Source organism: Chelmon rostratus, chromosome 7 (assembly GCF_017976325.1).
Source record: "Chelmon rostratus isolate fCheRos1 chromosome 7, fCheRos1.pri, whole genome shotgun sequence".
Classification (NCBI taxonomy): Eukaryota; Metazoa; Chordata; class Actinopteri; order Chaetodontiformes; family Chaetodontidae; genus Chelmon; species Chelmon rostratus.
In genome coordinates this window covers 28081733-28106569 of record NC_055664.1, presented here as the reverse complement: position 1 = coordinate 28106569, position 24837 = coordinate 28081733, and the positions used below count along the sequence as shown (strand labels likewise).

The following is a 24837-nucleotide window of genomic DNA, read 5'->3' as shown; positions in this document are numbered from 1 at the left end:
CTGAGGCCTGCAAGTACCAGGATGCAGACTGACTGCAGACTCTGGTACAGACACACCTGAGGCCTGCAAGTACCAGGATGCAGACTGACTGCAGACTCTGGTACAGACACACCTGAGGCCTGTACGTTCCCGGATGCAGACTGACTGCAGACTGTGGTTGAAGCCTTTGGCATCGATGGCGATGTATTTGTGAACTGTGGATCAGAACACAAATGAAGTTTTGGAAGATAAACTTTGGACTAAGAGTTGAATCTCTGCAGCTGCCAGATTGAAGGTAAAAGTTTCCTCTGTGGAGTTTTGGTTCATTATAAGTTCAGATCTCACCAAACTTCCACAAATACTAATGAATGTCTACAAGAACATACAGGAAACAGTCGTTGTCGTGAATGATTTCATACACTGTACGTACACATGACAGTGAGGATTACAGGTGTGTGTGTTCACTGGCTAACCCCCCCCCCCCCCCCCCCCGTCCTCCTGTTCTCTGCAGTTCAAGCTGACGGAACATGTTTCGACTTGCTGTTCTCTGTATTAATAAAGCTCAGGTTGAGTCAGGTCCTCAGATAACAGCTTAACGAGTGTTGAATGAATCTCAGGTTTAATAAGAGGACCGACTGGTTGTACTGGTCAGCTCCCAGTCCGACTGTGAGGAACACGCTAACCATCTGCGTAAAAGGCTGAAACTTTCTCTCGTTAAAACCTATTTTTTGTGGAAGTATGTGAAGAATGCGGTTATATAACTGTGCCATTGTTTCCAGAGACAAATGAGAGGTGACATTCTGCAGTCCAGCTTCTAACAGCAGAGAGACAGAGAGGAGGAGGAGGAACATCCCACCGAGTCCAGGCAGGCCGGTAATGAGAGAAAATTCCTGCTCGACGCAGGAGACAAAGACATGGAGAGGAAGTGTTTCAGTGATACTGATTCATCACTTTAACCTGCACTGTCACACCTGAGGTACCTCTACGTCTGCTGACCACGCCGTCAGGGTGAAGAACCCTGACGATTCCTTCAGTTTCCACAGATCCACCATCATGACACCTCCTGATCACATTCCTGCTCTCCAGAGGACGAACCCATCAGATCTCAATGAGCTTTTCTTGAGCACCAACCAGAGGACAAACTGGACTAATGTCCTGGTCTGTAATGGTCCAACATGAAATAAGTTCAATGAGTCCAACAGTTTCCAGCAGAAACCTTTTAAAAGCAAAATCTCAACATACGTCGGAGCGAATCAGCTTATGGGAAATACTCCATAGCAGTATTATATAAAGTATACTGCCATGAGATCAGTGTGACGAGTATATGACAACAAATCCAAGACAGGTGCTGAGCCAGGCCGGACTGAACCAAGTCTGAGGGTTCCCCACAGACTGCGACACATGTCGGGCTGCAGTTCAGCGCTTTAGCGACTGACATGTTTGTCCTGAACTTCTGAGGACGAAGGTTTAGTTTCAGAATGACACTTTTCGGTCGTTGCCTCAGACAGTCGAGAGTTCCTGCCGGCACTGAGTGGGCTGATAAATGCATCGCGCTGGTCAACGACCTCCACCAGAAACCAAACAGAAAAACATCTTTTTAGCAGAGCCACAGGCCGGTTTGTGGCCAATCTTCTTCTTGTTTGATGCTTTCTTGCTGTTGTCTTATAGGTTAGAACTGGTCTCAGAGCAGCTGTACGAGCCAGAAGTCCGTCTGTCGGCGTGTCCGTCACTCTGGTCCACACTGAACAGCAACTATCAGATGGACTGTGATGAAATGTGGCTCAGATATTCACGCTCCCCTCAGGATGAACTGTGCTAACTTCTGTGATTCTGCGACGTTTCATTAGCGCCACCATCAGGTCAACATTTCATGTGTTCAATCCTTTAGTTGATGACCAACCACCTGCACAGGTAAAGACATTCCCATCAGCCTCAGCCTTTGTAGCAAATGTCAGCACTTAACGAATGGTGAACCTTTCACTTTATTAATTAGCAGCGTTCTTGTTAGCATAGCATTTAGCTCCATGTAGCTGCACAGAGCCGCCAGTTTGGCTGCAGACTCTCTGTTTTGCTCCATTTTCCTCCAAATGAGCAAACATGAAATAAAGTTTCTTATTTTTACTCCACGTAGCAGGTGCAGATTAGAAACCACTCAGTTTGAAAGTCGCTGTTCTTGCGTGTCAGCGAGCAGCTGCCCGCAGACACATGATCAGGATCGTCCAATAGGAGAGGTGCTTGTGTCGCTGTGGCGATGCTGGACTCAGATCTGATGGAGGTAGTTCCTGTCAGGCCCTCTGTGGCAGCTTTCATCAGAGGCAGTGATTATTCCCCACAGTACCTGCTGACACTCTTTCATTCACCGCACTGTGTGTCAGCTAGCTCAAAGCTAGCTGGCCAGGAAGGTCGCAAAGGAAAGCGCCGTTTCCGTGACAACAGTAGGCGGCCTTGGTTGAAATCTCCTTCACTAACCAGCTTCAGTGTGAAACTACTTCCTTCCTCGAGTCGAGTTTCCCCAACATAATCCTCTCCTGCTGGACGCCTGCGGTGCCTCTGTTGCATTGTGGGACGCTGCTGTCGCAGATATTGTGTAACTGAAGGAGATAATCATCTCTCCAAAGATGTAATAGGTGATCCGGCTTTACTTTCCCAGCTGAAAACCCTGTGGCCTCTGCTGCCGCCTCTTCCTCCTCTTCCTGCTCGAGCTCGGGAGTTTCCACTCATGTTGATCGCTGGACGGGTTTCTGACTTTCTTTGTCGGCTTCAAGCTGAAGGATCTGATTTACTGTAAGTACTTACAGTTAAACTCCTGCTCGCCGCTGACTCATCGTCCTCTGAGGCCAATCAGAAACATTTTAGCTGGTAACATCCGTTAAGGTGATGAAGGGCAAAGGAAAACAAATGAGTGGAACATGAAGTTGTGTTTCTCTTTCATTTAGATGATGCCAGCGTTTGATTTCATCTGCAACTTTGTGTTGCATTTTAAATGGATGAAAAGTGCTGTATAAATAAAGTTTGATTGATTGATTGATTGATTCATGAAGCGGTTTCAGTTCACTGAATGAAACCGTCGGGATCAGACAGTTTTTGCTTGTCGCTGCAAAGAGAATTCATCAGTTTTCAGCTTCTTCCAGAGGAATTTCAGGGCTGATAATTAAAAATCAGAATAAAAGTCGAAATCTTCATCAGGATGAAACAGGAATCTCCAAAAGTTCCTGCAAAAGCAGCGTTCTCATTGAAAACCTGACAAAACTTCTCACTGCGTCAGCGTTTAATGTCTGAACACCAGCAGCTACAAGAACTTTATCTAAATATCATAAAAATACACGACAGCGTCTGACACTGAAAATCACAGACGGTCCTGAACATAACTGCACTCACGTGTCTGTGCCATCAAACTGTGGATGTTTGCGTTCGATTGTGATAAAAGTGGACGTTTGTGGAGGTTTTTGTTTCGATCTGAACGGGACTGACTTTATTTAACGACCAGTCCGAACAGCGCTCTGCGCTCGGGGGGGGGGGGTCAAAGTCTATTGTGTCATGTAGTGAAAGTGAGAGAGTGTGAATCACAGCACAGAATTTTTAGAAAGTTTTAATACGCGCTGACGTCAGCGTTCAGCTGCGATGTTTGTCCTCACAGCGACTTTCCCGCAGGTCTTATCTTTGTTTCTTTGTTTACTCAGGATTTCACAGAAGCCCCGCAGGTCAGGTCAGCTGACCATCCAGTGGCTGCACACCTGTTCACTGAGGTACTGCTACCTGCCCAGGTATTCATGGAGGCAGTAATGGTGGAAGAAGTACTCAAAAAGTACTATTCTTCAAGAACGAAGAGTAAAAGTACTCACTATGCAGTAACACTGTACTCTCTTTTTGTTTATAATGTACATATATGTAGTTGATTTTATTTCCTTTTTATTGTCTATTTGTTCTTTTCTATGTTATTCTTGCTGTTATTGCTGTCTGTAACATCTTAATGTCCCCGCTGTGGGATCAATAAAGTTATATCTTATCTTATCTTATCTTAATGCTGTATTCTGTTAATGTGCTGTCAGTCTGAGTTGTTTAGGAGTCGTTTACGAATGAAATGTAGACGTGTACAGCAGCAAATGAAAATACTCTTCTAAAGTACTTTAAAATAGCACTTAAATACAGTATTTGTGTGAATGTACTTAGTTACATGCTCAGTTTCTACCAGCAGCCTGTGAACATGAAGCAAGGCCGACTGAAAGTTAAAGTTACACAGACGGGGGGGGGGGGGGGGCAGCTGTGGAGTCTGAACTGATTCTGGATTGAGTCTCATTTTTTATTCAGAATGAAGACTTTGACTTTAAGTCAATTTAAGTCAGTTTATTCAACATTAAAAAGTGGATTAAGAGCGGAAGCTTGGTGGGAAAAGATATGACCACCATCAGTCCAACATGCAGACAGAAGGCAGGTCAGACCACATCTGGAGGTGGTCTGGCTCACATTATGATCAGATCTCAGCCAGGAGTGAACAACATCTGGACACACATCAAAATAAAAGCTCCAGATGAGTCATTCCTCTGCAAAGGAAAAAGACGTAGAGGCCAAACAGCAGCAATACTGCAGGAACCGATGCTAACACTAGCGCTAGCACTGGCTCCTCTTTTCTCTTTATACAACGTTCATCCTTAGTTAGTCAGTCAGAGTCACGATGAAGAACATTCATGTCGTACACGGATCTAAAGATCACATTTTGTGACATCATCGCGGCCCTTCAGCATTATCCTGCATCGCTTTCTTTCGATACTGAAATCTAGCTAACGAGAGCAGGTGTGCATGCAAAGACGGTGGAGAGACCTTTTCACAGATAAACAAGGCAAAGGTCAGTTCACAGATCCCCCTGGCCGAGTCCCTCCTGCCAGTTTTGGTTTCATTATTATCAGAAACCGCTGGCTGATCTGACCTCACTACGGTTCACGTTCAGGCCTTTAGGATTAAAGGAACCAGGATCGACTGTTGGTAGGAAACAGGAAGGAAACGGTCTCCTGCATCGAGGTTCTGAGATTTTCTGAACTCGTGCATTCACATCCAGCCTGTAACACTGGAAGCTGCTCCGTGAAACCATTCACTCCTGAAATCAAGAGGAAATCAGCTAATTCACCCCCTTATCGTGGAACTTCCTGGTTTCCTGTTTTCGGTTTCTCCCACCGTCAACAGTTTCTGTTGAAGACTGATTGAGGCTGGCTGATAAACTGGGTGCTGGCTCTCTATCGAAATTAAATAATGGCATTTTTTAATGACGCATCTCTTTTTAAGGACAGCAGTAACAAGTAAAAGACACCTCATCAAAAAATCCTAAATCCATAACTCTGATCATATATGTAATTTAGAGAGTTCATCAGTTTAAAGGGATACAATTAGTCCTTGACCCGAAATTGTTTATTCTCGGTTTACATCCTGATAGACAGAATATTTCTAGAAAAATAATTACTGACCTGGATTTATGTCTCCTGCTCGCAAAAAGAGTTACAGCAACCTCATGGAGAAGTACAAGTAAACCAAAATTCATTAACTGGATTAAAGAAATATCTACAACTTTACCGATGGAGAAGATTACTGACATTATAAAAGGGAAACAGTCACTATTTCCAAACATTTGGGGACCTTTTATTGAATACATGGAGAGTGTGGATTCGAGTGGTGGGGGGGTGAGATGGAGGAGGAGTTGTAGTTATTGGTAGTCCTATTTTCTCCTTTCTCTTTTTCTTGTTTTGATACTCCACATCCTGATTATGGGTGAATTATATATTTGTGTTTAATCACACAGGATAAAACAGAGAAGCCTTTGTTTTGGGGTTATTGTTGTTGTAGTCTTGTTTTGTTGTTTTTTTTCATGTTTGTACATGAAAATGCTTTGAAACTCAATAAAAAATAATGATGGGAAAAAAGGAGTTCATCAGCTTCACAGGAGACGCTGCCCGCCTCTTTGTGAAGCTCAGTGCCAGTTTGTGCACTGGAGGTTTCCACATCATCCTCATAGAAGCTGAATACTGAACCAGGATTGGCTCGATGTAGGAAATCCTTCCACAATTCCATCATAAAACGTCATCTCGTCCATCTCACAGCGAGCGTGTTGCTGTGAGATCACGCGCTGCTCGCCGGTCTGTCTCTTTAAAACCGCTGATGACTCTGCACAGAGAAGCTCAGATGTTCAACAAGAAGGAAGATTACTGAGTGGAGGGGGGCTTCAGAGAAGGAGGACACGCTGAGGACACTAACAAATGCTTCCTGTTTGTTTTTAGCGGTCGCGGGATGTTTACACCTTGAGGGAACGTACGGTTCTGAATGTGTATCGTGTGAGAAAGGTGAGCGAGCGCTGAGTGTGTGTGTGAGGGGGCGAGCTGTTTAGATTCCACCGCTCAGTCATTTCCTGAGTTTCTGTCACATCTCGGTCGTTTGATGGGAAAATCCAGCTCGACGTCCGGAGGAATCGACCTCGTGCGGGTCGCCCGACGCCGGCTTCGCACCTGCAGTCACAAACGTGCGGCACGTTTGCAGCCTTTTGTCCATTTTCTACGTCTGCAAAAGTCCCCGTCAGGTGGATGCCACCAGGAGTTCCACATGAAATTCAGCCTGGGTGGAGAACAAACACGTGAGCGCTGTGACTGAGCGCTGGGCTGCAGCCGGTGCAGTACGCCGCGTAAAGTTTGGTAAACTCCACAAACGTCCGCTACGTCACCCGGCATCTGAGTCCTGGTGCCAAAGTAAACAGTGAGCTCAGAGGCCAGATTACTAACAGAGCACGATGAGGAAATAATCTGTGCTGGATGAAGAAGAGAATTCACCCGCTGCACGTATGAATCATCTGAGCAGAGGAGTGAATCACAAACAAAACGTTTACCTCCAAAAATCCAAAACTGATGCAGCTGAACCAGAAAAATCGTCATCATGTTTTATTCCCACAGTCTTCTGCCTGCGTTACCCACAATGCAGCTCAGCCACTGGCAGTCGTGTGGGAGGTCGTGGACGGTTATGATAGTAGCGCCGGGGATCAGGAGCAGCTACAGAGGTCTGGTCCGCTCACCAACAGGGCTTCTCAAAGTCCAGACCTCGATCCATACTGGACTGGAACCAAGAAGACGAGTTCTTGTTGAGATCCGGACTCATTTCCTGGGAGCTGAACTGCGGCTTCTGTATCGTTCTCTTGGTCTAAGAGCATTTTCTCGTCCAGTATCTAGATATCAGGGCTTTTCATAGAGTCAAGACATAGAGCTCGTTGAGGTTGAATGTTCAGTGCAGCTGGAGATCATTCATTCATGTGGTTTCACTGCGGCTGACATGGTTTGCTGCTGCAGAAATCACTGAATGTGTTTATTTTCTAGTGTAAATGTGGCTGTAAGAAGCTGACTGAGCCTCGTCTGCCTCGCTTTCCTGCTGCTAATCAAAAGAGATGTGAGGTTAATCGACTGATTGGATGTTATTTCATCACGACTCGTTCTGGATCTCTGGAACTCGAGGACCTTTGAGCAGTCAGAGCTCTGCTTCCTTCTGATTATCTGCTGAAACTCGTTCTGTCATGATAAACACATTGAAGGAAGTATTTAGATCAGAGTTTTTTTATGGGCCGGTGTCCTTCGGCTCGTGTGCTGTGTCGTAATTTCCTGAATTTCCAGTAAGGTCTTCGTCACGGCCGTTAAGATGGAAAAAAATAAACACAGCAAACAAACAGCGAGCTGTGTGGAAGCCTTTCCTGAGCCGGCTGCTGATTCCTGCGCTGCATCTCACTGCTTTCACTCTGTTCTCCCTTCGAGCAGCGTTTGAGGCTAACGGCTAACAGCTAACACTCCTCTGCTTTCAGGTGATTCACGCAGCTCACCTGACCAATCACTGCTGCATCACAGGTGGCTGTGACTTAAAACAGCAGCTAAACATGCTGCCAAGAGCATGGAGGCATGTTTCGGGACCCTCGGGTCATAATAGTGCCGGTTTTATTTGGCATCACAGAACCATCTGCAGCTAAAAAACCCAAAGAATAAAAGTCAAAATGTGGTTTAGTGCTTTAAGTGTTTTTTTTTTAAGTTTAATTCTATTAGATTTGACAGTTTTATATGCAAGTACTGACAATCGTGAACCGCAGCCTGTTTATGCTTGACAAATGAGGTAGGAAGTGATTAAAGCGTCCTGTTAGCGATCGCAGCTGCACGTCTTTGGTGCAGCAGCGTGTTTTTATTGTTAATGTGTTCGGAGGAATAAGATGCACGTTGGCTACGGCTGTTTCTGCCGACAGTAAGAAAGTATGTAACTGAATACTTGTCACGTTGTGTCGACACAGGACGTGTTTGAGCCACACAAGAGAAACAGCCTGCAGGCAGCGGTCGATCCTGCAGCCGCCACCGACACGTCTTTCACTGTGGAGCCAGCAAACGTGCAGAAATGCAGCTCACGCCTTATCGCTTTTGCTCATTCTGTTTTGACAGAGTCTGTTTATTTGTGTGTTTCTGGTCAACCTGTTCGCCGGTCCCGTCTCGCCCGGCTGGCGTCCTGCCGACAGGCTGCGGTTACGCGGCGGCTGCCAGGATCATACCTGAGGCGTGACACCAGCTCGATGCACCTGAGGCAACAGGAGCCTCGCTTTCACTCAGTGACTAAACTTCCACGAAAAGCTATTTCGTCATCCGAGCTGTGCTGGAGAAGTTAGCGAGAACGGTAAAAACGAAGCGCCTGCAGGAATGCAGGAAGACCCGCTCCAGCAGAGCGAAAGTGAAAGCATCCAATCAGAGCGATCGCAGCAACCTTCAGCAAAGCACACAAACACTTCACTCGTCACACATAAGATCTGCTTCATCCACACAAACCGAAGACTGCTGAGCCGAGCCGAAGCTCCTCAACACAGAGACTGTTCATCTACACGTCAGCATTTCAGTTTTAGTTGATTCAAACATCATCGTGTCACTTTTACCCTAAAACAGCAGCTTCGGCGTCATTTTGACGGCGAGAACGGTTCCTGCACTGCTGTTATGTTTATTTAGACCAGGAAGGACGTTCCCAGTAAAAACTGGTGAACCAGTGAGCCACTCGTAGCTGATGATGATGATGATGATGATGATGATGATGATGATGATGATGATGATCGGGCTGTCTGATCAAGCTTTGGTCCAGATCTCGTTTTCTGTGTTTTTTGCTTCTTTTCTGTTGAAAGCATCACTCTGAAACCTGGACTCAACCAGCACTTCATCGCTGTACGATATCCTGCAGCCAGTTGCCGCAGCTTGTTTTCATCCATATTTCATTTTTACTGCAGTCGTGTCACATCTGTCCACAGAGCGACGCCGTCCTTCGTCCAGCAACAACATGAACCCGTCCCACAGACCCATCCGTCAGCAGAACATACTGACTCTTCGCCTTCCAAATGTTGTTCTGTCATCTGTTCTAAACTCTGTGCAGTGACTTTTCACGCCGCTCTGCTCGGGATGTCACGCACGCACGCCGACCGCCCGCCCGCCCGCCCGCCGGACCCTCACGGCTTTCAAAACGACGATAAATCGACCTTGTTCTCGAAATTCAGACGACTGATTTCGTTCCAGGAAAAAGTGTTTTTGATAACAACAACAACCGGAGGACGACTAAAACAGCTCTGAGTCTGCCTCATATCTTCTGCCTACCTCTGCAGGCTGATGTGAAATGCATGCTGGGATACCTGTTCAAACACAACTGGGCTCCCAAAGTGATGTGATTCACACATCAGAAGACGACTGTACAGCGCTCCTCCAGGGCCGAGGCCGCCGGCACGTGAAGGGAAGCAGAACAATCTGGGCCACAACGGGGAAATATGAAGAGACAGAAGCATTCGCCCCCCCCTCGCTGCCCCTCTGGTTAAACCTGGGGAGTTGTCTGCTGGACTCAGCTCTGGGAGAAACTCATTGACAGTGAGGAGTTGTCACTTTGCATCACAGAGTGACAATAAAGACACTGACAAAGCGGAGGAATGTCGCCGGGTCCCGTCGGAGCTGCACAGTCGCCCTGCGGGAGGCGAGCGGGCCGAGGTCAGAGAGTATGAACTCGGTTTCACTCGCAGGCTGCAGATACTCGACCGACACGAGACGAGACCTTTTCCAGAGCGGCGTGAACGAAGAACTGCAGCTGACTGACGGCTGCGTCGCGCAAACAACCTGACAAACATCACGTGGTCGAGGTAATCTGATTACACCTGGCTCATTTAATGACTTAAAAAATAATCCCGATGATGGAGATCACTTTTATGTCTGTGTGTCTGGATGTGGTTAGCCTAGCTTAGCATTAAGATTGGAAGCAGAGGGAAACATTTAGCAGCACCGCTAAAGCTCATTAATGAAAACCTAGTTTTTCGGGGGAGTTATGTGCTGGGACTGTTTTCTGTTGTGCAGCTCGTCACCTGTTTGGTCATCGTGAACGCCGGCAGCTCCACGTGCAGTTTCCGTGGTTTGGATTATCATTGTTGGTGTTTAGTTGTGCGCTCGCTGCGAGGTGTTCCACAGGTGTTCCACAGGGAAACGCCGCAGAGGTAAAGTGCTCTGCGCATCACGAGTGTTCGACCGTGTGAGTGCAGCAGCGTTTCTGACTCTGCTGCATTCGGATCAAAGTTCACTCGTTTAAAAGTTTGAGGAGAACTGAGCGAAAAATAAAAGTGCTGCGATGCTAACGCTGCAGCCAGCTAACGCTAGCTTATGATCTGTTGGGATTGTACAGTAACATGAACGTTAACTAAGTTTCATCAGTTTTATCCAGAATGTTTTTTTCATTGTTTTGCACCAACAAACCCTGAAAACTTTTACTGCAGTCCTTTTTTATTGAAGAGGAACTGAACCGTTACCTGAGTACAGATTTCCAGCAGTTTGTCCACCACTGCTGCTGCAGAAAGTCTTTTCTCTGGACTCAGATTCATATTCGACTTGCGGCTGTCAGGGACTCACCGGCTGCTCTGAGGAGAGGAGGTTAATGCGTCATTGTTGGATTAAACTTTTCAGTCTTTTCTTTAAAACTGAAGCTGAGCACCAGGAAACAGAAGCTGCTGGTCTGCAGGTCTGTCGTGGGCTCTGGTCTCTGTGTGTCTGAGGTTCAGGTCTGCGGTTGCAGCAGGGCTCAGGTGGAGGCCGGCAGGGCCACATAGCTGAGGGGAGCTGAGGCGTGATGAGACTTGCAGCACCTGAACACGCCGCAGGCTTATTTGGGTCATTTCCAGACTCTCAGGAACAGCAGCAGCAGCGCCGACACACAGATTACAGACTTCACACCTTCTGCTGGTCGTCCGCTGGCGAGGGCCTCGTGTTGACGAACCGCATCCGTCGTGTTGTTATTTACGACGTGGAAAATGGATCCAGATCTGCAGGATCTAGATTTGCTGAGTGATTCTAAACACTTGTCTCTCTAATGCAGAAAACTCTGTAAAGAACAAATCTGTGTGCACAAACACACACACTGCACACCTTCTGTTTTTAATCGACCTCAGTCATTGATACTGAGCACAAGCCACTCCCACAGATATCCATATATGGTCATATGTGGATGTAGACATGCCTTTAATCAGCTGTTATTGTCAATATTCCACTGTGACATGAACACGATGTCGCACAAAACTTCAATAATAAACAGATCAGCCGCTCCCTGACACAACAGGATGTGACCGCCCACCAACAGGAAGAGGAAATGAGCGGACAGGAAATGGACGTCTTCCTCAGAGCAGCTTTTTATAGAAACACGACAAGTAGGAGCGTTTATATATGAACTGACTGACCCGAGCTGAAGGTTCACGCAGTGAAAAACAGCACATGAACACATCTGTACATGTGAGCGAGCGCAGGGAGGAAACCGGAGAGGAAAGGAGGCCGACGGAGGAGGAAACAACAGGAAACGAGGAGAGAGGAGGAAAGAAAGGAGGATTTCTCTGTATTGTTTTGTCAGCTCATTAAGTGCCTTTCCTCGTTTTCTCCACTTTCTGTCGCTTTGTTTATGTTTTCTCTGCATGCTTACCGTCTCCTGATTGGTCGGTCATTTCTTGGTGCTGGACCTGCGCAGACCTGCATGGTTTCTATCCCCGTGTTGAAAGGTGCATTGCATGATGGTTGGTGGAGACTTGGGTTGGGGTCAGGGATTAGGGTCGGGGGTGAGGTTCAGGGTCAGGGTTTAGGGTTGAGTCACAGCGAGCTGTTATTTCTCTCTCTGTCGTCCACAGACACCACTCATCTAAAACCAGCCTTTGTGTGTGTGTGTGTGTGTGTGTGTGTGTGAGTACCTCCTCTTCCAGCTGCTTCATCCCTCCATTCTTCCTCTTCATCCCTCCGTTGATCCTCCGGCTCTTCATCGCTGAAAGACAGAAACAAACATGTTGAGGCTGGTTTTGTAGTCACTGGTAGCGTCTTACTTTAGCACGTTAGCATCTAGCGCTGCTCACAGAGAGGAATGAAGAGTCACTTTCGTATTTCCGTTGCGCCGCTGCAGTCTGCATGTTTCAGTCTGCTTCAGAACAGTCGCAGACTCAATGATCAATGAGCAAACTGCATTCTTTAAATGAAAGAAGACAGAAAAACATTTCTGCATCCACGTGTTCTTTAGCACGGAGTCTCATAAACAGAAACTGTGCACGTTCATCGAGAACGTTTTTGCCCTCAGATGTTAAAATCAAGAACTGACCTGAATTTGAAGGACTGAAACGATATAAATAAGAGAAATAAATGAGCACAGGATTGTTTTGCTGTTTGACTTTGAGCGGTTAACATCCCGTTTTGACAGCAAGGTGTTCCACAGGTGTTCCACAGGGAAACGCCGCAGAGGTAAAGTGCTCTGCGCATCACGAGTGTTCGACCACGTGAGTGCAGCAGCGTTTCTGACTCTGCTGCATTCGGATCAAAGTTCACTCGTTTCAAAGTTTGAGCAGAACTGAGCGAAAAATAAAAGTGCTACGATGCTAACGCTGCAGCCAGCTAACGCTAGCTTATGATCTGTTGGGATTGTACAGTAACATGAACGTTAACTAAGTTTCATCAGTTTTATCCAGAATGTTTTTTCATTGTTTTGCACCAACAAACCCTGAAAACTTTTACTGCAGTCCTTTTTTATTGAAGAGGAACTGAACCGTTACCTGAGTACAGATTTCCAGCAGTTTGTCCACCACTGCTGCTACGGAAACGTTTCTGAGTTTTTATACAAACTGATAAAGAAATAAAACAGAAAATAAACATGTTAGAGACCAAACTGCAGCCTCTCAGTCACTGAAACATGTTTACGATGAGAACTCCCTCTGACTTCAACATCAGTTCATCTGCAGCTCAAACTGGACTCCCTGCATTGGTCTTCATGTCTCGCTCCTTGAACACGTCCGTCAGCTCTGAATCTGAAACTGGAGAACACACAGCCTGCAGCTCTCTTTGCTCTGCAGTGTTTGGGATCAGATCTGAGCAGAGGAGCTTTGTCTCAGTCCGTCCACGTGGATCCAGAGCAGCAGCAGCAGCAGCAGATTGTTCTTCCCGGCGTTCACCGCACTCGTCTTTACGAGCTGCTTGCGGTTTGACGGACAGGTGAACAGGTGAGTCGCATCGCCGGGCTGTTCCTGCAGAGGAAGCCGCTGTGCTGAGCGGCGTGACCGTGTCCAATCATCACCTCCCCCCCGAGTGGCCGTAAAACACTCGCGCTGACATTTATCTAATCTGACCTGCAGCGGCTCCGAGCGGCCGAGTCGAGCTGCCTTTGATTCTGAGTTTCTGATGCACATCTGCAATATTTTTCAGTTCATCTTCCTGCACATGCCTGGAAGTAAATACACAAGTATAATACTTTGAAACTGTAGCTAATGAGACAGAAAGAAGAAGAAGCAACCAGCTGCTTCCTGTCAGTAAACATCCATCGCTCGGCAGCAGCACTCTTTGCTTTCGTCTCATTAATTGCTCAACAAACATGAACTCGGCTGTCAGAATGTGCTTCAGATTAACGCCACAGGATTACGTTGCACAATTTTCTACTCGAGGCTCGGTTTCACTTTTCTTCTCTACTCTCATGCTGAAGCAACAAGCAGCTGAAGCAGCGCCGAGGCCGTCTTCCTCACACCCGGCGCAGAGCGCACACACCTCAGGTGATGTTTGACCTCATCAGAATCATCAAGTGGCATCAAAAATGAACATTTCTCATTGCTTCACGATGAATGTGAGCGACTCTTTCTCATGAAACCCTGCAGACACCTGACGTCCACCCTGTTTACCTTCATTAAGCCACGTTCAGGTGACACCAGGCTGCTACACAATAACCACACACACACCTGTACACACATGAGACGGGTTAAAGCAGCTCATTAATCTCGTTTCATCGCCTCCTTTCCAGCTTCCTGTTTTATAGTTTTTCATGTTTGTTGTAGAGACAGTAGAGCTGTGTCGCAACACAATGTTTGAAACACCTGAAATAACATCGGATTGATGCGACCACATAAACGCCTTCATCAACATGTTTTATAACTTATTAAATAAAAGCCTCAGAATCTGCCTCGGGCTGCAGGTTAGCGGTTCAGAGTCTGAAGATCCCGATTCGCCCGAAGCCGGACGACGTTCTGAACTGCAGAGGATCAGATCACCACAGCGGTTCTGTCATCGCTACCAGAGAAAGCCTGAAGACAGAGTGCGTGTGGACAGACATAACAGGAAGAACACATGCTGAACACATCAGCGGCCTATAAATCTACGATATGAAACCGAAGTCAAAACATCCTCCACCCTCATCTCACGCTGCCGCTCTGAGCTCATCAGCCTCTCGCTCATGTGAAAACGTCAGCGGGGAGTTCGGCCGACGGCGAGTCAGACGGGCAGAGCTGCTGCGGTTGGATGAAAACGATAAACGACGACATTTCCACGGTAACAGAACGTCTGTTTATATGAAGACTGAGACAAAACGAAGCAGTCTTCACTTCACTTCCCCTTCAGAGCATCACAAAGATCTCTGCAGTGAAAGAAGAATGAAAAACTCCACGTGTGTGAATGAAAGGAATCACCTGAACGTCTCGGCTGCTCGGCTGAAACTTCAGCTTCAAAAAGCTTCTTTTTAAACACAGTCAGATGAAGCAGCTGGACCAGCCGAGGCGGCGTTGATGCCGCCAGAGCTGAAGAGCCGGGAGGGGTCATTCCAGTCGTCTCTGATCTGGACGCCCAGTTCTTCCTCATCTCAGTGAGGAAGGACACAATAAAAGACAGGGACATCATCTCTGCAGCAGCGAATATCAATACGGTCGTATTGATATTCGCTGCTGCAGAGACTCATGATCTGCCCCAGGGGACCCAGAATAGACCCCCGGTGGTCTACATGAAGGGACTGCGTTGAGGTTTTGTGCAGGTAAAATCGACAGAAAGTGACTTGAACATTGCACGTTTGAGCTCAGGAACCACTGCAGCGTGTTTATCACAGCCGGCCCAGGTGTTCACGTAGACCCCCACAGGACACCTGGTGCTGGTTTAACTCTGACCGGATGGATTTATGTCTGAACAATTTACATAAATCTGGTTAGAAAGTTATCACATGCGTGGCAGAGGAATCAGCGTCCTGCAGGAGAAATCCACCTGCATGAATCAGATTTCTCCAAGTCCGCACTGATGTCACGGTAACCAGGTTTTACACGAGCTTTGAGGAGTCAGTGCAGGGCAGGGCTGCAGCCGAATATCGCTGCAAATTTAACGAATGAATCAGTAAACTGTAACTGAACTCGTCACGTATGGACGCTTGGTCAGGACCAGGTTTGGAGGAGCTGAGTCCCAGTTCAGCGTCACAAACACAGAACATCTAGACAATGTTCGTACTTCGGTTCAGGCACCCAGACGACTCGGTGTACGTCAGTTTCGTATGTTCTTAAGTTCATTAAATTACTTCACTGAAAAAAGAAAACCTTCTCTTTGAACCACGAACCACCCAAACTGCCTCCAAACGCACACCTTCCTCGCTCTTCCTACGCATCAGGAGTGGGAACAGGCTGGAAATCAAGAGGTCGAGCATCCATGTGTGAACTCGGTGTGGGAACGAGTTCGGAGCGGAGCCTGGTGTAACGGAGGATTGAAGTGATTACTGCTTCAACACTGATTACCCTCCTCTGACGTCTCAGCCTGATGTGAATCTGGAATCAGTAACCTTGAAGCAGTCCAAAGGAATCTGACTCCGACATCTTGGTCCCGTGTGTCTGAATGAAGGACTCATAACGTTGACACTCATGGTGTTGTAATTAGATTACTACTCATTTAAACATCCCACATCCACGTTGGCGTGCGTTCCGCCACATTTCCACGACAGACTTGGCCCGTGGTCAACAGTGGTTTTATCACAAATATCATGTAACAGTGCAGCTCTGCTCTCCCACGCAGCAGATGCCGACCCACATGTCCTCCACAGTCCTGCCAAGCTGAGCTGGGAAATGGAGACGAGACTTTTTTTAGTCCGTTACAGTAAGAAGAAGAAAGGAGGAGGAGCTGATTGAAAAGAGGGTCTGAATGCAAAAGGTCACAGCGTTTGTGAAGTGTCTTCATTCCTGCTGTCAGAGTCCAACACACAAACAGGATGTGAGGCCGGGGGTCGCTGATATGGAGGCCAGAGATGTAATAATTCTTCTCAACGGGAGAGAAAGTAAAAACGAGAGCGGTTACAGAAACGCAGCGAGACGAACAGAGCAGACGGAGTGATGGAGGGAGGAAGACGGAGAGATGCACGGCCCGTTAGCCGTTAGCCCCCGTTAGCCTCGCACGGAAGGCTTAAACAGGACATTCAGGCCAGCGTCACACGTTCTCCAGCAGAACCCGACTTCATCGTGGATCAGCCCAGCAGACAGTTTTCATTAGATTAGATAAAACTTTATTAATCTCACAATGGAGAAATGTACTCCTACAGAAGCTGTTACGACTGTGCAAACCACAAAAGATTAAAAAAAATAAGGTTTCCTATGTAGAGTAAGTACTCCAGTAGTGGATTTGGATGTTTGTGATGTTTCTCAACAAGTCGACTGTTTACCACCTCTGAGCGCTGCACGAGGTCGACGGCAGAGTAAATCACAACAGTTTACAGCAGCCTGCGACAGCCTCTTCACTTTCCACAAACACTCGACCGGACTTCATTCCGGGAAGATCGCAAACGGCTCAAAGTTTCGTTTCTGTGGAACGTGTGGGTTTGAAACTGGAGGGAAGACGAGCCGAGAGTCACCGTTATCAGATGTATCACAGCCTGATAGATCTGATCCAGATCAGAGACTGGATCCCACATGCACCAGAAGTACTGGACCACTGCTTCACTGTCTGACAGCGTTCACCACTGATCACTTTCACTTTCACATTTTACATTGAAGACACGATCACCTTAGAAAACATTTGTTAAAGATGAAACCAGACGTTTCCAATCTTTTGTTTTAATGTGAATAACTGAGGCTCAAAGAGGTAAAATCAAGAATTCTCCAAAATATTCATACAAATATCTTCTTTCCTCTCCCGTCAATCATCTGACGACCCCTCACACTGATGACTGGTGACCCTTTGGAGGGGCCCGGCCCCTATGTTGGGAACCACTGGACTAAACCAGCTGACTGTAGATAAACCGGCTCCACCTGGAGCAGCAAACATCAGTCACAGGAACACATTTTCTGCAAAAAAGTAGAAGAAGAGGAACAAGAAGAAGAGAAGAAGAAAAGTTCTCTAGTCATCAAGATGAGCTGGGAGGTTTTTCGGGATTCAAACTCGACTGCACGTTTCCTGAATTCAGACAGGAAGAAAAGTCCGATTCTCTGAATGCGGCTAAAAACACAGAGATTCAGTGGAAGAGCTTCCTGATCATTCGTCCAGGCTGAATCAGGTTCTTGAGACATCAGTGTTTCGGTTTGACTCGCTGGATATAAATACAGAACGATTCATTCCAGTTTCTTCAGAAATCATTTTCTGTCGCAATAAAGTTTATTCAAAATCACGACATGCTGCTCAAAAGTGCCTCAGCTGACAGGAAATGTACACGTTCAACAACCCGATGACAACAAACACTGAGCGTTCACCTGGACGCTGGTGAACACAGGAAGTGTAACACCTGACAGGTGACACTCGAACACTCGACGACAGACGCTGTATTCATGCTGTCTGACACCACACAGGAATTAAGATGAACTACGTTCATACAAACTTCCTGATGTCTCCCCCGCAGTCAGACACGTTCCCTCTGAGCTCCTTGTTGACAGCTAGCAGCTTAGCGCCGTCCAAAAAGGTCAAAGTTCATCAAAAGCTCTCAGCCGGCCAATCACAGCACAGCGGGCGACAGACAGAGAGGAGCAGGCAGCTGTTGAGACGCCTCCAACTCGACGTCCACTGAGAAACTACGTCTGTTTCCTGCAAGGTCGCCATCCACAATCACCCCTCCACACGTCCGACGGCTAACCTTACCGAGCTAACTGTGGCTAAAGCTTCACCAGGTGACGTTACTTCTTTTCTCTTTTGTAAACGAACATGCAGCTCATTCTCAACGCGACACGTCCTGAGTTCTCTTCAAGATTTATTCCCTCTGTTTTTAAAATCCTCTCGATTCACTACCTGCTGAGCTTTATTTCATCTGTCACTTTAAAGCACCATTTGAAACATAAATGGACATTTTTATACACTGTTTTCATCGCTTCTAATCTATCAAACCTTGAACTTTCATTGATGTGTTCGACCATCATTTATTATCTACCTCCTTTTCTTCCACAGTTTATATTAGATGAATGTTTATGTCTGAATTTATTAGAGCTGCGAGCAGACAAAGATCACGTTAAACCAGCTGCAGGACTCCAGCAGCCTGCACACACGGTGAAATGTCACCTCTGCACAGATTGAGATATGATGTGTTCATCAGGGAGCTCTACAGCTGCTGGCAGGCAGCTTTAAATGAGCCACGCTAGCTGTTTCCACCTGTTTCCACTCTTTATGCTAAGCTAAAAGATGAGAGCGCTATCAGTCTCACCTTCTGCCAGAAAGAAATATGTTTGTTGAATGTTGAACTCTTCCTTTAGGCTGCGAGGAAGGCGGCTGCACACCTGTCCTGATGAAGAGCGTCTGAGCACCTTCAGGTGCGCCTGCAGATCAGATTTCCACGTAAGCGCTCGAACAGCAGCAGGATGAGCAAGATGAACTGATCTCTTCAGTGATGGAGGAGTGGATTGAGTAAGACCTGCAGAACACACACACACACACACACACACACACACGCACACACACACACACGCACGTACGCACACACACGCACGTACACACACGCACGTACGCACACACACACTCCACCAACAGCAACCATTTCCCTGGAAGGAACCACTGATAACCAGAAGGGCCAAAGAATCACATGAATCACTCAAAACACAAACCTTTCTACGATTTTGCAACTCGTCGTTTCAGTCATGAGTCTCTGGTTTCCATCAGCTGCAGTTTGTCTTTGAAGTTTCAGCCACAGGAACGGCTGCAGCGGCGTGCTGCTCCGGTCTACTTCCTGTTAACGGGGAGTTTTTCATGCCATCACCGCTGTGGTTCACCGCACATGTGTTTTTTTTATCGTGTGTAACCTGTTTACTGTCCGAGCTCAGTGTTTCCCACAAGGTGGATTTTCTGTCTGAGGTGGTTTGGTCTCTGAACCAGAACCTGCACAGACTGGCACCTGCCACTCAGGAGAAACACCTCAGCCAGTGTACATGAGCACGTCCGAAGACCGAAGGAGGCGGGACGTCAGCTGGGACAGCTCCACCCACATCCGTGGAGCTGAGGTGGAGCAGGTGAAGGCTCCTGGGAGTCCACTTTAACTCAGGTGTGATTTAAAGAGGACTGAACAATCTGACAGGAGTCCAGCTCAGGTACTGAACTCTTCTGTGAGCGACCTTCAGCTCGACAGCGCACCATCACACGCCGTCACCTCCTCCACCCAAACAGGCCATTAAGCAGAATTCATCTGAAAATCATGTGACCTCGAATGTTTCAGGGGCTAATTTAATATGCACGCGGGGGGGGCAACACGGCGGAGGCCTTGTACAGACTGAAGACATCGTCCAGGGACAGTCGCTGCTGATAAAATGTGGGTTTGTCCAAGCTGAGAGCCGGACGCATCACAAACATCGAGCTGTGTGTGCGTCGCTCTGGCTGCTGAACATGTGTGCAGGTTCAGAGAAGACCCACCAGCTGGACAGCAAGACACGTCCAGAAAGAGTCCAAAACGAGGTCAACAAAAACTACAGATGAAAACAGGAAGCCTGAAACCAAAACCCTGGACAGGCGAGACACCGGGGTCAGAGAGACAGAGACGGGTCTGAGGCAGAACACTCGCGAGACCAAGACTACAGAGAACCCCGGACCCGAGAGACGAAGGGCATTAATGACCACAGACGACGTGGAGGCCGGCGAGCCGTGAGTCATGGAGACAGCGTGTGTAAGCAGGAACTGGTCCACGGTGACGGGGTCCAGGGTTTACTCAGCGCCGTTATCCAGACAACTCGGCTGCTGCTTCTCAGAGCAGATTCCTGCGATCGAGACACAGTTCTGTGGATTACTGACACAAACGGTGCACGAAGAAACCCGCGAACGTAGCTGAGTCCCCTCAGCACGTCTTCATCGCTGCGGACTCTTCACTGACCAGCAGGAATGAAAACATTTTGTCACTCTTCAGCCATAAACTGTGCAAAGAAAATCTAAAGAGAAACCAAAGAGAGTCAGTTTCTCCGTCCAGGTTCAGTCGGTCGGTCACTCAGTTTTATCTCTGAGGGGCAGACGTCTGGGACACGGTCTTGGTATCAGAGGTGTTCTGGTTTCTGTTTGACCAATCAGGTTTGAGCAGGCTTTGGTTGCATGCAGGTAAACGATCTGTGGAGTGAAACAGGTGGAGGCCATCGGTCAAAGTGTCATCTCCGAGCCGGCCGGCTGTTTCCTGCCGAGGATTCAGCTTTTTCTCATCTGCTTTTAATTCACAGTATCTGCATTCAAGAGCAAATATGTGTTTACGGAGACAAGACCGGACAAGAGGAAGTCTGGGTCCAGATGGGCTCTGAGATAACATCCTGCAAGAGCAGCCGTCCTATTGGTCCCTGGGATGCGTGTGTGTTTATTACTGTTTTTTGATTGGTCTGTAGCACGCCGTGCACGGCAGAGCGCTTCTCCAGAACTCGTCAGATGGTCAAACAAGTTCGGAGACCGCCTCGCCAACACCTTTCTGATGTCAGGTGAGGGGGGGCGCGATCGGTCAGGACAACACGACGTATGAATGGATCCCGTTTGAGCCGAGAGAGAAAACGTGTCCCGTCCAGAGGAAAAAGGCTCAGAGCGACACGTCTTTCTTCGCGACGGCTGTAAACAAAACGCTCGTGAAAAATTCTTCGTGCTGAGATCTGAAGCGTCTCATACGGAGGGAAGAAAGCTGGAGCGAACACGGTTTACATAAAACTTTACAGCACATCTGGCACATGCCTGAATGTACAGAAACAAGTTTCACACACAAACACGTTGTTAAATCTACAGATGCTAACTACATACCTCCGCTAGCAGCTGCAACCTTCCATGAGGTCACCGCTCAGCCGAGGCCTGCGAACACAGATGAGTCTGATTAACCAGCGGGCCGCTCTGAAGGAAACGCTGCAGGCGGCCAGACGGATCAACACAAACTCCGTCGAGAAGCTGAAAACTCCAAAGCGTCTATTTCTGGACCAAACGCGTCCTGACAGGCTGAAGAAGCAGAGAAATCCACAGCGGCTGCGAGTTAGGTTTCAAGCTTTAACACCGGTCACCTGTTCTTCACCCACATTAGAGGAGAAAACTCCTCTTCTTCCTCTTTTGACAAACTTCAGCAGTAAAATCAGCCTGCAGCTCGTTCAGTTTATCCAGTCTACAGCTGCTTTCCTTATCGAGTATCTGCCACTCTTTGATCAATAATTCGGTGATAAATGTGACGTGTCGTGTTGTTCACAAACAGCCCCACACCCAAAGAAATGTGCACGGGTAAATTCTGTCAGTCCACTAATGAAACCAACTTCTGGACTTTATCACACACACATCTACATGCTGGACTTTATCACACACACATCTACATGCTGGACTTTATTACACACACATCGATATGCTGGACCCAAGTGTGGACAAACCGACTATTGCACACTGTTATTTTGCACAGCTGCACTACTGCGCCCATATTTAACTGCTCGAATGTTTATCCTGTATTACAGATGTTAATCCTGTATAGCCAGATGTTAAGATGTTTATCCTGGATAGCCTAGTTCTTTATTTTTACTTCTTTCTTATATTGTTATTTTGTACTGTATTTTTACCTCCTACTTGAAAGTAGTTCTTGTTCTTTTTGCATGCCCTTGTGTGTCCAGCTTTTGAGCTGCTGGAACTGCAAATTTCTCTTTGGAGATGAATAAAGTATGTATGTATGTATGTATCTATCTATCTATGTATCTATGTATCTATCTATGTATCTATCCATCCATCCATCCATCCATCCATCTTCTTCAGCTCCAGGTCTGTTGAGTACCTGCTGACTCCTCACCTGTATTCCAGCAGCGGGACTCGCTCGCTCTGCTGCCTCTCTCGGCCGAAGCCGGTGACTCTGTGGAAACACGGGATTTTAAACAGATGTTTCACACTGGGAAGTTAAAGTCGCTGACGAGTAAAAGAAGCAGAATCTGTTGGAGGTTATGTGATGGGGGCCAGTGAGGGGATTTGGTCTGAGGTTAGATTTAGCTTTCAGTGGTCCAGAAGTGTGTTGAGCCTAAAGACAACCGTCAGCTATCAAGAAGGACCCGAGATTTCAGTGTCTGACGTTAAAATCTGTCACCAAACAAGACCGAAAACGTCAAATCCTCTTTCTAGAAGTGTTACGTTAAAGGATTCATTATCACTGATGCTGAAACGTCTCAACAGTCTACAAATGAAACAGATTTCCGTCATTCCCTCAAACGCAGCAGGAGCAGTTGATGTGAGCCTCTGAAGGTGAAGCAGCAGAACAACATGCTGAAGCTCTGAGGAGGCAAACAGGAAGCGAAGCAGGTTATCTGTCACGCACATGCACACGGTCCACGGCGAGGCCAGCCACGCCACGCCACGCCAGATTCTGCTTCCTGTCACGTGTGTGACGTCTAAAACCGGCCTGAGAGTGTCTGAACGCTGGTTCAGCTCTGTGGTGTGAGTCACACTCACTGTGTGTGTTCACACCAGATCGATTAATCTGGTCTGACTGTTGAGCTCAGTGGATCACTGATCAATTAATTCATTATCTATGAAGCAAAGAAGGTTTCCGGCAGATGAGCACTGCTTGATATTTTTAATATTTTACTTTACCTTGACTTCTATTTCTGGTTTTGTTCTGTTTTACTTTCTGTCAATAAATCCAACCAGCTACCTGTTAGTCCGTCTCTCAATCCTGTCTCACTTCCTGTCTGTTCAGCTCATTGGTTCCTACTGAATACTCTTTAAAACACACCTCATGAATCATGTTTCCAGCAGCTTGCTGTTTTTTTACTGATCAAACTTTAAAGTGATTAAAATATAAATTAACTCTGTGGGATCGAACAGAAACTGCAGCACCAACAGCAGCAGTGAGAACTGAATGACGTGATGTGACGTGAACGCCACAGCTCACAGTGAAGAAGAGAAGGCGCTGAACTCATTCACCTTCAGGTGTGTCTCCTTCATACCTGGAACTGATCACAGCTTCCTTCGACTCATCAGCTCTTTAGCTTCTTCTTCACGCGACAAGCGAACAGGCTCCGGTGGATCAGCTGACCCGTGAACACACCTGACCACATGCAGCCAATCACTGCAGTCAATCACGTTTCAAAACCGATGCCGCATTCAAAAGCAGGTTGAGGCTGGGAAATCCCAGCGTCCTGCCGGGAAAAGCAAAGCAAACTGCTGTTTCTGGTTTGGACTTTTCTGAAACTTCATGCTACAGTAACATTTGTTCAACCTGTAGAATTAAAAGTGTGTAGAGGTGTATTTTAATTTGATCAACATCATGGATTCAACAGGATAAAAATAATAAATAAAAATCTAATTTTCATGGATCTGCTGAAACAGAGACTCCCAGAAGAGAAGCAGGCGACGTAAAGGTTTAAAGGATCTGATCCAGTTCCTGGTCTGTGCTGGTTTGTCATGAACGACTGCACCTGAAATAATGATAATAATAAAAACGTCACACGTCTGCTTCACAGACACAAGTGTTTTCTGCCTGGATACACATTAAAAAAAAACAATTTTCTATTATTATGACCACCTTCAGTGAAGCACACCCACGCTCTGCTGAAACTAACACACACACACACACACACTCACACACACACACACACACACACACACAAGCCAGAGACTGAAAGACTGAAAGTGGAAAACACAGAAACAACAAAAGAGGAACTTACTGTAGATACGTTGTACTCATAATGCCTCACACACTCAACTCACACACTTTACACACTAACAAGAGGAACTAGAACACACACGCACACACACACAGACACACACACACTCTGTCCCCCTGGGAAAAGCCCCTGATTGGTGGCAGCAGATCTTTATCAGGCCCCCACACAACAAGACTCCTCTTCCTCTTCCTCTTTTCTCACGGGGCCATTGTGCTCGCAGCCCGCCTGTCAGTCAGAGAAAATGACACATTCTGTGATTAATTGATGATTGTTTCACTAACGACGCAGCTTCGACTTTCGAATCACTCACAAAGTGTCGACTTCCTGAACGCAGCTAAAAGATGGAGGGACAGTTTCTCTCGTTTCACTGAACAGCCGAGACAGGAGCAGGATGACATCATGATGACATCATGTTGCATGAATGAACTCACTCCGTGATTGGTTGAGAGGTGACCAATCATGCATTATCTATCCTTTGCAGGGTTCAGTGGGGCTGCAGCACATCCCAGCTG

At 47.0% G+C, this 24837-nt stretch overlaps 1 protein-coding gene across 2 annotated transcripts in view; it reads right to left on the bottom strand.

Moving 5' to 3' along the window:
* The window catches only part of chp2 (calcineurin-like EF-hand protein 2), a 32746-nt gene extending 9099 nt beyond the window's left edge, over positions 1 to 23647 (bottom strand). Inside the window, exons 1-3 of one of the 2 annotated variants that reach the window (XM_041940360.1) lie at positions 23606 to 23647; positions 22459 to 22518; positions 12209 to 12279 (exon numbers count right to left, since the gene is read on the bottom strand). The gene's annotated coding sequence lies outside the window, so the exon portion shown is untranslated. Of the gene's footprint in view, positions 1 to 950; positions 3854 to 12208; positions 12280 to 22458; positions 22519 to 23605 lie in introns of those variants that run through there. The other variant, XM_041940361.1, reaches the window with a different exon arrangement.
* Positions 23648 to 24837: the final 1190 nt, after the last annotated feature.